The 11,361-nt window shown below is 43.4% G+C and overlaps 1 protein-coding gene across 1 annotated transcript in view; it reads right to left on the reverse strand.

The window, feature by feature from the left end:
* The window catches only part of hs3st1l2 (heparan sulfate (glucosamine) 3-O-sulfotransferase 1-like 2), a 41,639-nt gene that overhangs the window by 15,078 nt on the left and 15,200 nt on the right, over positions 1-11,361 (reverse strand). Inside the window, exon 2 of the mRNA XM_034692251.1 lies at positions 6,651-6,772. The gene's annotated coding sequence lies outside the window, so the exon portion shown is untranslated. The remainder of the gene's footprint in view (positions 1-6,650; positions 6,773-11,361) is intronic.

Consider the following 11,361-nt stretch of genomic DNA (forward strand, 5'->3'; position numbering starts at 1 on the left):
AGGGAGAGAGACATTAAGAGCATCCTCAGTCATCATTTTTATTTTAAGTGGAGTCTGTGGGCTTGGTTTGAGAGAGAGAGAGAGAGAGAGAGAGTATGCAGCGACAAAGAGAGATTTTTCGGGAGGTTTGTGAGTGAGTGTGTGTGTGTGTGTGTGTGCGTGTGTGTTACAGAGCGAGACACATGCCCTGTGTTAAGTGGCTGTGTGAGTCCCTTGTGACTCTTCTATCTGCTGGTTTATTCCCCTGCTGTCACCTCGCTTTGCTTCCAGCTCACCTCATGACCTTCCTCTCCCTCTTCCTCCTCCTCCTTCTCCATCTTCCCTCCCTTTCACCTTTCCTTGTCTTCTTTCACCCTCACCTTTGTTCCCCGCTTCCTCAGCCTGCTCCTGACTCTCTCCTTTTGAACCCTTCCTTGTTTGTGTGGCTTCGCTAACAAAACCCCCTCACCCTGCTAATGGGGATGCCCTGCAGCAGCCCCACAGCTCCTCATAAATAAAACACAAGCTCACCTTTCTGCCCTGAGAGGTTCATGACTCGATGAACTTTTAATCTTGATGAATTGAAAATACGACAGGCTTCAAAAAAAGGAGAAATATGTCTCCTCACTTGTCAAAAGTGTCTGGTCCCTTTTTCACCTTCTGTACTTTTACTGCAATTTAGAGAATTCCTGGAGTGTAAAGACACATTCTCTAACTTTCTCAAGTGTTTTCTGAGGAGTTCAACTTTGAAAGATTGTAGTTAAGTTGACTTTTTATGCTTTAAACTTCAAGTTGGTGAGATTCTAGATACGAATGTATTTAATTTGTCAGTTAAAAAACACTTCTTACTTGATGCCAACCTTCCCTTTCTTGGATGGTAAGACACCTTCATATCTTAAAGAGCTCATAGTGCCCTATTACCACTCTAGAACACTACGCTCCCAGCATGCAGGCCTGCTTGTCGTACCTAAAGTCTCTAAAAGTAGTATGGGAGGTCGAGCCTTCAGTTATCAGGCACCTCTCCTTTGGAATCATCTACCAGTCAGGGTCCCGTAGGCAGACACCCTCTCTACTTTTAAGAGCAGGCTTCAAACTTTCCTTTTTGATAAAGCTTATAGTTAGAGCTGGATCAGGCTTGGACCAGCTCTTAGTTATGCTGCTATAGGCTTAGACTGCTGGGGTAACTGACACACTGGGATCCTATCTCTCTTCTCTGTCTGCCTATCACTCACTTTAACTCTCCTTGTCCCATTAAAGTTACTAACTATAGACCTTTCTGGAGTCCCTGAGCTCCCCTGTCTCGTAGGTTCCTCTGGGTTACTGCAGTAGACTCGACAGACTCCAGCTGCTACATCTCCATCTCACCACTATCATCTTTCTCTCTCTTCATCTCCCTCTATCCCTCTTTCCAACTCCCAAACGGTCTCAGCAGTTGAGTCTGGTCCTGCTGGAGGTTTCTGCCTGTTAAAGGAAGTTTGTCCTTGCCACTGTAACTTGCTAAATGCTGCAAAGTGCTCTGCTCATGGTGGATTAAGATGAGATCAGACTGAGTCCTGTCTGTAAGATGGGACTGGATCTTATCCTGTCTTGATGTTGGGTCTTTGTTAATAACAGAACATAGAGTACGGTCTAGACCTGCTCTGTTTGGAAAGAGTCTTCAGATAACGTTTGTAATGCTATGTCTTCATTCATTTGACAGTCTTTATTCTTGAGCGGGTGTAATGATGGATATCAGAGGATTTGATGATACCTTATGCTTGCCTTTATGATGAATATGACACAATGTAAAGAAAAACTGAAGGCTGACTGATTTAATGGAATTTTGGATACATAATTTTTGGGCTCTTGCAATGGTAACAAAACAAAACAAACAGGGCCAACATCTTTGGCACCGTTAAAAGTCCTCACAGCTCTTTTAATCAGCCCCATATGAGCTCTAATATAGCTTCCTGCTCAATGAGGCTCACATGAGTCATTGCGAGTCCTTCTTCTCCCCGCTCATTGCGCCTTGTGACTCACATTAGCAAGAACAAACAACAACAACAACACCCGGATTGTCAGTGGTGTGGGAAGTCTCCATATTGACAAACACAAGTATCTTTAGCAGGCTGGAGAAGGAGATGAGGAGGAAAAGAAAAGGAGGATGGTGGAGTGTAATTATCTGTGAAAAGCAGATGCTGTCATCTACATATTGGGAGAGTCTCAGTGTCTTATAAGTTTTGGTGTGTGTATCTTCTCTCATCTGCGTGTGTGTGCTGCGCCCTCGCCTTTGTGCGAGCGCGCAGCATGTGGCTGCTCCAGATCCAGACCCTTGGAAATATCTTTTTACAGAGCGATGGTATTTTGGGGGGCTGAGGGAAGGATTATCCTGTACGGAGAGACGGAGGGTGGCAGGGAAGGAGGAGACAGCTGTGAGGCTGAGGTGCAGTTAGTGTGTGTGTGTGTATGCTCTGCAGGAGGGTGTGTGTAAGGCAGCAAGGAAGATTGTCACTGGTAGGGGGTCGGATGGTAAAACGGCTTGGATTGCCAAGCCTGTCATATCAGCGAGGCTGTGAGAGTCAGATAAACCCCTCTCAGTCCTGTTCCATTTTTCATCTGCCATTCAGTCCTCCCTGATCCATCTCTCCGTCGCTCTGTGGCCTCCTTTCTTGTTTCTTGTTTTTGCTGGTTGAGTTGTAGTACTCAACATGGTTTGGGTTTGATCTAATTTTGAAAATTTCAGTCTCATCCAGCTCTGGTAAGGCCTTGGGTCGGCACCAGACAACACACCACCCAATACTGTTTTATTGTTAGACCCCAGAGAAGGTTTCAGGTGTGCCGTGACTGGTGAATGTAGTTTAGATCAAAGCTTGTGAAATGCCAAAAATCCATCATAATATGATATATTATTTTTATTTTATTTATTTTGGTGTATTTATTAATTAAATACTTTTAATTATTTTATTTCTAACAATATATTTCTATTTCTATTAATTTTCAATTAATTTATTTATTTGTATGTATTTATTTTTAATTATTTATCTCTATGTGTATTTATTTATATTTATTTATTTCTAATAATTTATTTATATTTATATTTATTTTTATTTTATTTATTTATTTTTTGTTTCTAAATTTATATTTATATTTATATTTATTTTTATTTTTTATTTTTATTTTTTCTAAATTGATATTTATATTTATTTTATTTCTTGTATCACACTTCATGTAAAGCGACTTTGAGTACATAGAAAAGTGCAATATAGCTCCTATCAATTATTATTATTATCATTATTTATCATCAGAGGAAACTCAAAATCAACTCATATTGGGTCATGGTATCAATATCTTTAGAAAAGGCAGTATTGAAACCCTGTCTCATGCTGGATTCTCATGTTCCCTGGTCTTGTCTTGATTTTTAAAGCCACACTCAATTGCTTGTGCAATGCAAAACATCCTGCTTAAGTTTATGTGCAGAGAGTGAAGAGTGGGGAGTTTAACACATTCACGTCCTGATATTTTCAGGAACGTGTCTTTCAAGCATGCACCCAAACACTGGAAATGTACTCTTTTAGACACCCTTACAACTTGGTATACTTCTTTTGGTTTAGGTGAGAAGGGAAGACAGGGTAGTGCATGCAGGAGGAGGAGGAGGAGGAGGAGGAGTCACCTTCAGTAATTGCTGTTTTTTATTGTTTTTTCACATCACTTCAAATTGTACAAGGATGTTTCCGCAAAGGCTCACCCTGACTTTTTGCAAAGGTCCATGGTAACGAAGTCTCAATAAGGCTGGGGCGAAAATATTGGACTTTACATCCAATCATGTGGATGATCTCAGGACAGTTTCAGGAGTGCAATGTTTGCAACATGAAAATGTGAAACTTCAAGATTTCGTTGACGGGTATCTGGTAAGTGTGTCGTGCACGTGGGATTCAATGCTCTGCTCTTTTCTTGACTTGGTTGTCCTGCTTTGGTTTTCACTCAGTTTCAGTCACCCAAAGTCTTGGTCTCGTCTCTGTACGATGTCTGTGTCTGTGTCTGTGCTACAACGCTGGGTTTCAAATGTATCGCTAATGCTTCCACATCAGGCCAACAGAAGATGTTGGTCCTAAGTTCCACAGTGATCGCATCGGAGAACAGTGAGAATCCTGGTTTTAGTTTAAGATGTTTGATCATGTATGAATATGGAAAACATCCTCAAGAGATTCTACAAGTCCGCTTCCTCCTCTTCCCTTCAGAAAATGAAACAAAATACTCTTCTCAGCTCAACAAAGATTTCCATCTGCTGCAGCTTTTTCCAGAGTTCACTGATAAGATGAAAGAAACACGTGATGTGCGTTGAAGAGTTGAAAACAGCTTCACGTCTCTTTTGAAGTCGAGGAGTTTCACCTCTTCCAGGCACTCTGAATACCTGTGTGAGGATTCTGAGGCTCTGAGCCCGGGGAGAGATATTCTCAGTAAGTCACGAGTGAAGGATTCCATCTTTCCTGAGAGAGATTCAGTAAAAACAGAGGAAGATGCTGACAGAGAAAGAGAGGAACAAAGAGGACTGCGAGTCCTGTGATTGGTCCGCTGGGTAGCATTGTGATTTCCTGCATTTGCAAGATTCTCTGTTTCTCAGCCAACAAAGATTAAGCAGCCGTACCGTCCATCTCTTCGGACGTCTCATCTCCTCTCTGATCAACATTTAACAACTCCAACTCCAACATATTACACTCCTGTGGACAACAAGCAGAGATTGTAGCAGAACCAGAAAATGCGGATAAGACATGCATAGAAATTGCACTGCCAACTAGTGTTCAGACGGGGTATTGCAGAGTGTCCTCGTTTTAGGGACTCCCCAAACCGAGGCCTCCAACATGTCTGCAGACAGAGGAGGGAAAGCCCGTCTACACCACCTGTTATTTGATCCTTTCTTTATTAGCCGGCCTCTGTCTCTCATTCTCTGTCTGTCTCTTTCTTCTCTCCCTCTCTCTGGCTCTGACCTTTGCTGAGGTCTGTCCATCTTTTACCCATCAGCCCCCTGCTGCTTTTCAAATTAGACTCTCAGAAAAAAAAAACACCCTCCGCTCTGTGCAGCCCAGCGGCCCACACCCACCATGCTTTCACTTCCTCATCATCTTATTCACTCACACATGCATAACACACACATGCCCCACCACACACACACACTTATACCCCTCCCCCCTTTCATCTCCCCCATCCTCCTCTTCCTCCTCCCCGTTGGATCTTTAGACGGGCACGCTGCAAGATCTGGGTCAACAGTATCACACACCAAACTGCGCCTAGCCCTGTTGCCTCTTTGGTATGTGTTTAATATGTGTATAAAGCCAACTAGTGTGTGTGCATGCAGTGTGTGTGTGTGTGTGTGTGTGTGTGTGTGTGTGTGTTGTGCAGGGGGAAGTGGGGATTCAACTGTTGTTGTATCACAAAGTGTGCAGGGGGAGTCTGAATAAGAAATCCAGTCTTATCAAAGGAATGTGTGTGTGTGTGTGCGTGCGTGTGCGTGCGTGTGTGTGTGTGTGTGCATAAAAAAGAAAGCTGTTTCTGTATTAATGTGTATGAATATTAAAATTGTGTGTGTGTGGGGGGGGGTGAGTTGAATTGAAAAGCAAAGCATGCTAAGAACGTTTTTACATTTTGCTCTACTTTAATGGGGCGTCTGAACTCACACTTATGTCTGCATGTGTGGTGTGTGTGTGTGTGTGTGTTTTTGTACGTGTGTGTTCACATGACCCAACCTGGTTCAAAGCCTAACTCACACTGTGAAGTTCAGTATTGTCAAAGTTGAGGCATCAATGCTGCTTGTTTGAGTTTAATTGAAGGATCATGGTTTTAGGCTGTAGTGGATTTGACTGCTGGTTCGAATCTTGGCCTGGGCCTCTCTGTGTAGAGTTTGCATGTTCTCCCTGTGCATGTATGAGGTTCTCTCCAGGTTCTCCATCTCCCTTCCACAGTCCAAAGACATGCACATAAGGTCAATTGATCACTTTAAAATGCCTGACGGTGTGAGTAAGTGAGAGTCCATATGTTAGCTTTGTGATAGATTGGCTACTTGTCATTGGGAGAGAGTGACAGCTGGGATAGCCCCCCCTGATGGGAGATGAGCGGTATGGATAATGGATGATGTACAGATGGATGTATAGATTATGGTTGGGGTCAGAATAAGTGCATTCGTCAGTCTGGTTAATTTCTCTACACAGTACGTTATGTGAATTCTCAGCATTCTCAGCTTTAGAATTAAGATGTTCTCAGAATATGTGAACAATGGCTGCAAATCCAGATCCTGGCAGTGGACTGGTGCAAAGACCTTTCTGGAGTCCCTGAGGTCCCTTGTCCCGTAGGTGACTTCTCCCTCTATCCCTCTCTCCAACCAGGTCTCAGCAGATGTGTGTCTAACATAAGTCTGGTCCTGCTGGAGGTTTCTGCCTGTTAAAGGAAGTTTGTCCTTGCCACTGTAACTTGCTAAATGCTGCAAAGTGCTCTGCTCATGGTGGATTAAGATGAGATCAGACTGAGTCCTGTCTGTAAGATGGGACTGGATCTTATCCTGTCTTGATGTTGGGTCTTTGTTAATAATAGAACATAGAGTACGATAAAGCATCTTGGGATTACATTTGTTGTGATTTGGCACTGTATAAATAAAGATTGATTGAATGAAGTCAATCACAGAATCCAGGGAAATATTTTACCTTAATTCCTCAAGACACGATCTACACCGTCGTCCTAACAGCATGCAAGTGTCAAATATCGCTCCTCAACTTGCAGCAACAGCTGCTAGCCGTCCACACTGCATCTGTCGAAAATAGTCCTCCTGTTATGTAAACAAAGCACATTTAGATCAGCTGTGTGCATGAGACCAGCCTGAGATGTCTTAGATACAACAGTGTTCTCTTTCTTCCTACTTTTTGCACCAGGATCCAATGAGTTATATCATAACACTTCAACCACAGATATGGATACCATGAAGGCACCATTATGTCAACTTTGTAAAACAAGCTCTTTAACCAAGAAATGTTTTCCTACAGGACGGAAACGGTTGCATTTTCAAGATAATTCAACTTACTATGACAGTATTTACAGACGTAACACATCAAACGGGAAGTATGTTAATCTTCCCATCTGTTTGCAACAAGCGGCAACCTCCGGTCTAAAAATATGAAGCCAATGCGAAAGTGTTAAAAGAGCAGGCTTAAAACTTTCCTTTTTGATAAAGCTTATAGTTAGAGCTGGCTCAGGCTTGGACCAGCTCTTAGTTATGCTGCTATAGGCTTAGACTGCTGGGGTAGCTGACACACTGGGATCCTATCTCTCTCCTCTCTGCCTATCACTCACTTTAACTCTCCTTGTCCCATTAAAGTTACTAACCATAGACCTTTCTGGAGTCCCTGAGCTCCCTTGTCTCATAGATTCCTCTGAGCTGCCGTAGACGTCTTCCTGCTGCGGACGTGCTGGACTCCAGCAGCAACAGCTTCTACTACTCGTCTGTACACTATCACCTCTCTCTCTTACTCCCCTCTATCCCTCTTTCAAGACCCAACTCAGTCGAGGCAGTTGTGTGTCTAACATGAGTCTGGTTCTGCCTGAGGTTTCTGCCTGTTAAAAGGAAGTTTTTCCTCACCACTGTAACTAGCTAAATACTGCGATGTGCAATGCTCATGGTGGATTAAGGTGGGGTCAGACTGAGTCTTACCCTGTCTTGAAGTTGGATCTCTGTTCATAATTTGACATAGAGTGGTCCAGACCTCCTATGTTTGTAAAAGCGTCTTGAGATAACGTTTGTTGTGATTTGGCGCTATACAAATAAAGATTGATTGATTGATTGAAAAAGTGCAGTTCATCCATTGTCCGCTTGAGGCTGGCTCCGGATGTACCGGAAACCACATACACACCCATTCAAAAAAGGCGATCTTTACAGCAGAAATACACATGTTTACAGCCTGGTACAAAAAAAGAGTGTGGTCTGGATAGCACGGGGTGACTGTAGCTGTTGGTGGGAAGGCTCAAAGCCCGCCCCTTTACCTCACACTAGCTCGACAGCAGTTATGTCTAGTAGGGATGCAGCGATCCGACCCTGGTATTGGATATCGGCTAGATCGGACTCAAAAAGCTAGATTGGATATCGGTGACAAAGGGGCGATATACAGTGCCGATCCATATGGCAGATCTATTCATCTCAGTTCTATGCTTTTCTGTGTTTACAACAGCCATGTGCGTCTCCTACGTCATCTACGGTCTGTGCATTTTTACCCAGTGGAGCATGATGGAGGATAACTACAGAGACTCTGCAGTTTAGGTGCATGTCATGCTTCTTTTGCTAACAACTCCACCGGAAACTTGCAACATGTGCAACAGTAATGTTTTGACTGATGGCAGTCGCGCTGAAAAATATAATGGGAGCCCAAAAGAAGAAGTTTACTTCAGCTGTAGCTTACAAGGAAGAAACCGTATGGATTCAATTGTTCCGGATGCATGGAATTAAGGGATTCCAGCCTCTGGTTTAGCACTTGGAACCCAGGTAGAGTTCATCATCAAGTCAGAAAAGCCTGAAGTTGCCAAAGCATGATTCTATCCTCACATTAAGGAATAGAGATTGTTAAATCAATACCAGGATCGGATCGGCTAGAATCGGTATCGGGACCTAAAAAGAAGGATCGGTGCATCCCTAATGTCGAGTTCAACATTTCCAATATGGCTGCCGCCGCCGACTGGCTTCCAAACAGCGCTTCAGAAACAGATGGGTGACGTCACGGATGCTACGTCCATTATTTGTACAGTCTATGGTTTGCCACCAGTAGAGCCGCCCCCCTGCTGGCCATTAGAAATAACGCAGGTTAAAGGCACCTCTGTATTGGACCGAACCAAGGAGATGCATCATACATACACACATAAACAGCTTGTGGAAGTAAAGCAGTGTTTGTGTGATTTCAGCTTCACGGGTCAAACACACACTGAGCTTAATTCACACCACCCCTACCTCGCTGCCAACATCCTAACACACACACACTGAGACACACACAGACGTAACATATGTGGCCTCTCTCACAGTGACAGTGACCCCGACAGCTTGGCCTGACAGTGAGAGGAGACTGACCCGACGGAGCGGATTTAACCCAACTGTCAGTGAGTGTGTGTTAGTGTCTGTATGTGTGTGTGTGTCTGTATGTGTGTGTGTGCTGTATTTGGGGGGGGGCACAGCGTTGGAGGATTTGGGCGCATCCTTTTTGACACATCGGCGGGGTCAGAAGCTCGGGGGCAACACGCACCATCGATTTGTGTTTTGGGGTTAATTCTGTGTCGTTTGCTGCACGTTCGAGAGTCACGCTCGTGTGCATGCGTGCGTCTGGAACAAGGGCGAGCTGACAGATGGAGGCGGGCAAGTTGTGTCTGGTCAATATCATCACGGGCCATCGAACCCAAGTATTATCCGGGTCCTGATCCCTGTTTTTTATAGGTTACACTCTGTGCATGAAGAGGGGAAACAAAACAAACAGAACGTAAAAGCAGACGGTGTTTATGAAAGAGAGAGGATTTAAAGGTTGGAGGAAAACGAGGGGGAGAGTCATGAAGCCGCACCAACATCACCAGGTGTGTTTGGGCTCCTGCTGCTAGCTTACCTTGACAACGATTGTTTGGATCTCTCACCTGGGCAGTAGACTCAAGGGAATGATTATTATTAAAGTGAGGAGGATTGAAGAGAGATGGAAAAAAGAGAGAGATAGTGAGAGAATGAAGTGGGGGGTTACAGATGATGCCACAGTTGGTGTGTTGTCATGGCCAAACGGTGCCCTGCAGTGACAGTAATAAAGCAAGCTGGCTGCTGGTGGGGTTTTATTTTTTGGCCAAAGTGGACGATTAGTCTGATTGGTGTCTCGACACAGCCGCAGTGAGACGGGTCTCCTGGCTAGAAGTGTTGTTTGAGCTTTTCAAAGCTGCAATAGTCCAGACCATTTGATGCAAACACACATTTTATTGATTTATCCTCTGATTAGTTTTATCAAATATTTCATGTCTTCTTCCTGGAGTTTCCTGGATTCACTCTTATATTTAGAACTGAAATCCCAGAAGCAGCTTATATTGTTGAAATCATATAATCATCTCACTCGCTGCCATTTTTGTAACAACTTTGTGTTGGTTTAAAGAACATCTTATTAAAGATTGAGTCTTATTGTTCTCAGGCAGTATGGAATTTTGTACCTGTTAGCACCACAGACAGTATAAATAATGGACGTAGTATCCGTGATGTCACCAATGTGTTTCTGAAGCACTGTTTTGAAGCCAATCATCGGCAGGAGCCATATTGGAAATGTTGAACTCAACCTAACTTCTGTCGAGCTAGTGTGAGGTAAAGAGGCGGGCTTTGAGCCTCCTAGCCAACAGCTACAGTGTTCCCGCCTGTCAGTCGAGTCAGCTGTGCCTCTCATTATGGAAATCTCATAACCTTAACATCTCCGAAGCTGCCGCATTTCAAAATAATTCGCCCCCCGATTGAGAAATGAGCTATCCAACAAGTCTTATTTTTTGAACCAGGCTGTAAACATGTTTATTTCTGCTGTAAAGATCAGCTTTTTTGAATGGGTGTGTATGTGGTTTCCGGTACTTCCAGAGCCAGCCTCAAGTGGACACTCGAGGAACTGCAGTTTTTAACACTTCCGAATTGGCCTAATTTCCCGCAGCTGGAGGTTGCAGCTTGGTTAGCACACTACCTACCTAGCATCAATCAGCTTCAGAAAAAAGTGACTGAAGTGGCATTAAACACACACTTTAAAGCTAGTCCTGTTTTGATGCTCATGGTCCAAACCATCCTCACATAGCCTTTAAAGGTGCAGTGTGTAGTACTTAGCGACACTGAGCAGAACACAGTTGTTAGAAATTGACTTAATTATTCATAAGTGTTTAAATTTATTTATAATCACCTGAATATAAACATTATTTTGTTTTTGTTAACTTAGAATGAGACTTTATATCTACATGGGAGCGGCTCCCCTTCCACTGAGGCCGCCATCTTTAATCACCATGTTCCTACAGTAGCACAGAATGGACACACCTTTTGAGATTTAGTTGGTCTAAGGCAGGCATGTCCAAAGTGCAGCCCGGGGGCTAATCGTGGCCCAAGGTCCATTTATTTATGGCCCCAAGCTTCCATCTTAAATTGTGTCATTTATAGCAAAGACTTTAATCACCTTCTGAATCATCTGTACATTTGCAGTTTCTTTCAAGCGCACAAACAAAACTAAAGTCAGTCCAGAAATGTCTCAAAAAGCTTCATATGGACTACCTCTCTAAAGCCAAAGCTCTGTGAACTCTGCAAGACAGCAATAAAGAAGAAACACAAGAACTGACAGGTTTTCAAATTAATGTTTTCATAATGATGTAAAAATGTTCTTGATGAACACTAAAAGT

This window comes from Notolabrus celidotus, chromosome 9 (genome assembly GCF_009762535.1).
Source record: "Notolabrus celidotus isolate fNotCel1 chromosome 9, fNotCel1.pri, whole genome shotgun sequence".
Taxonomy (NCBI): Eukaryota; Metazoa; Chordata; class Actinopteri; order Labriformes; family Labridae; genus Notolabrus; species Notolabrus celidotus.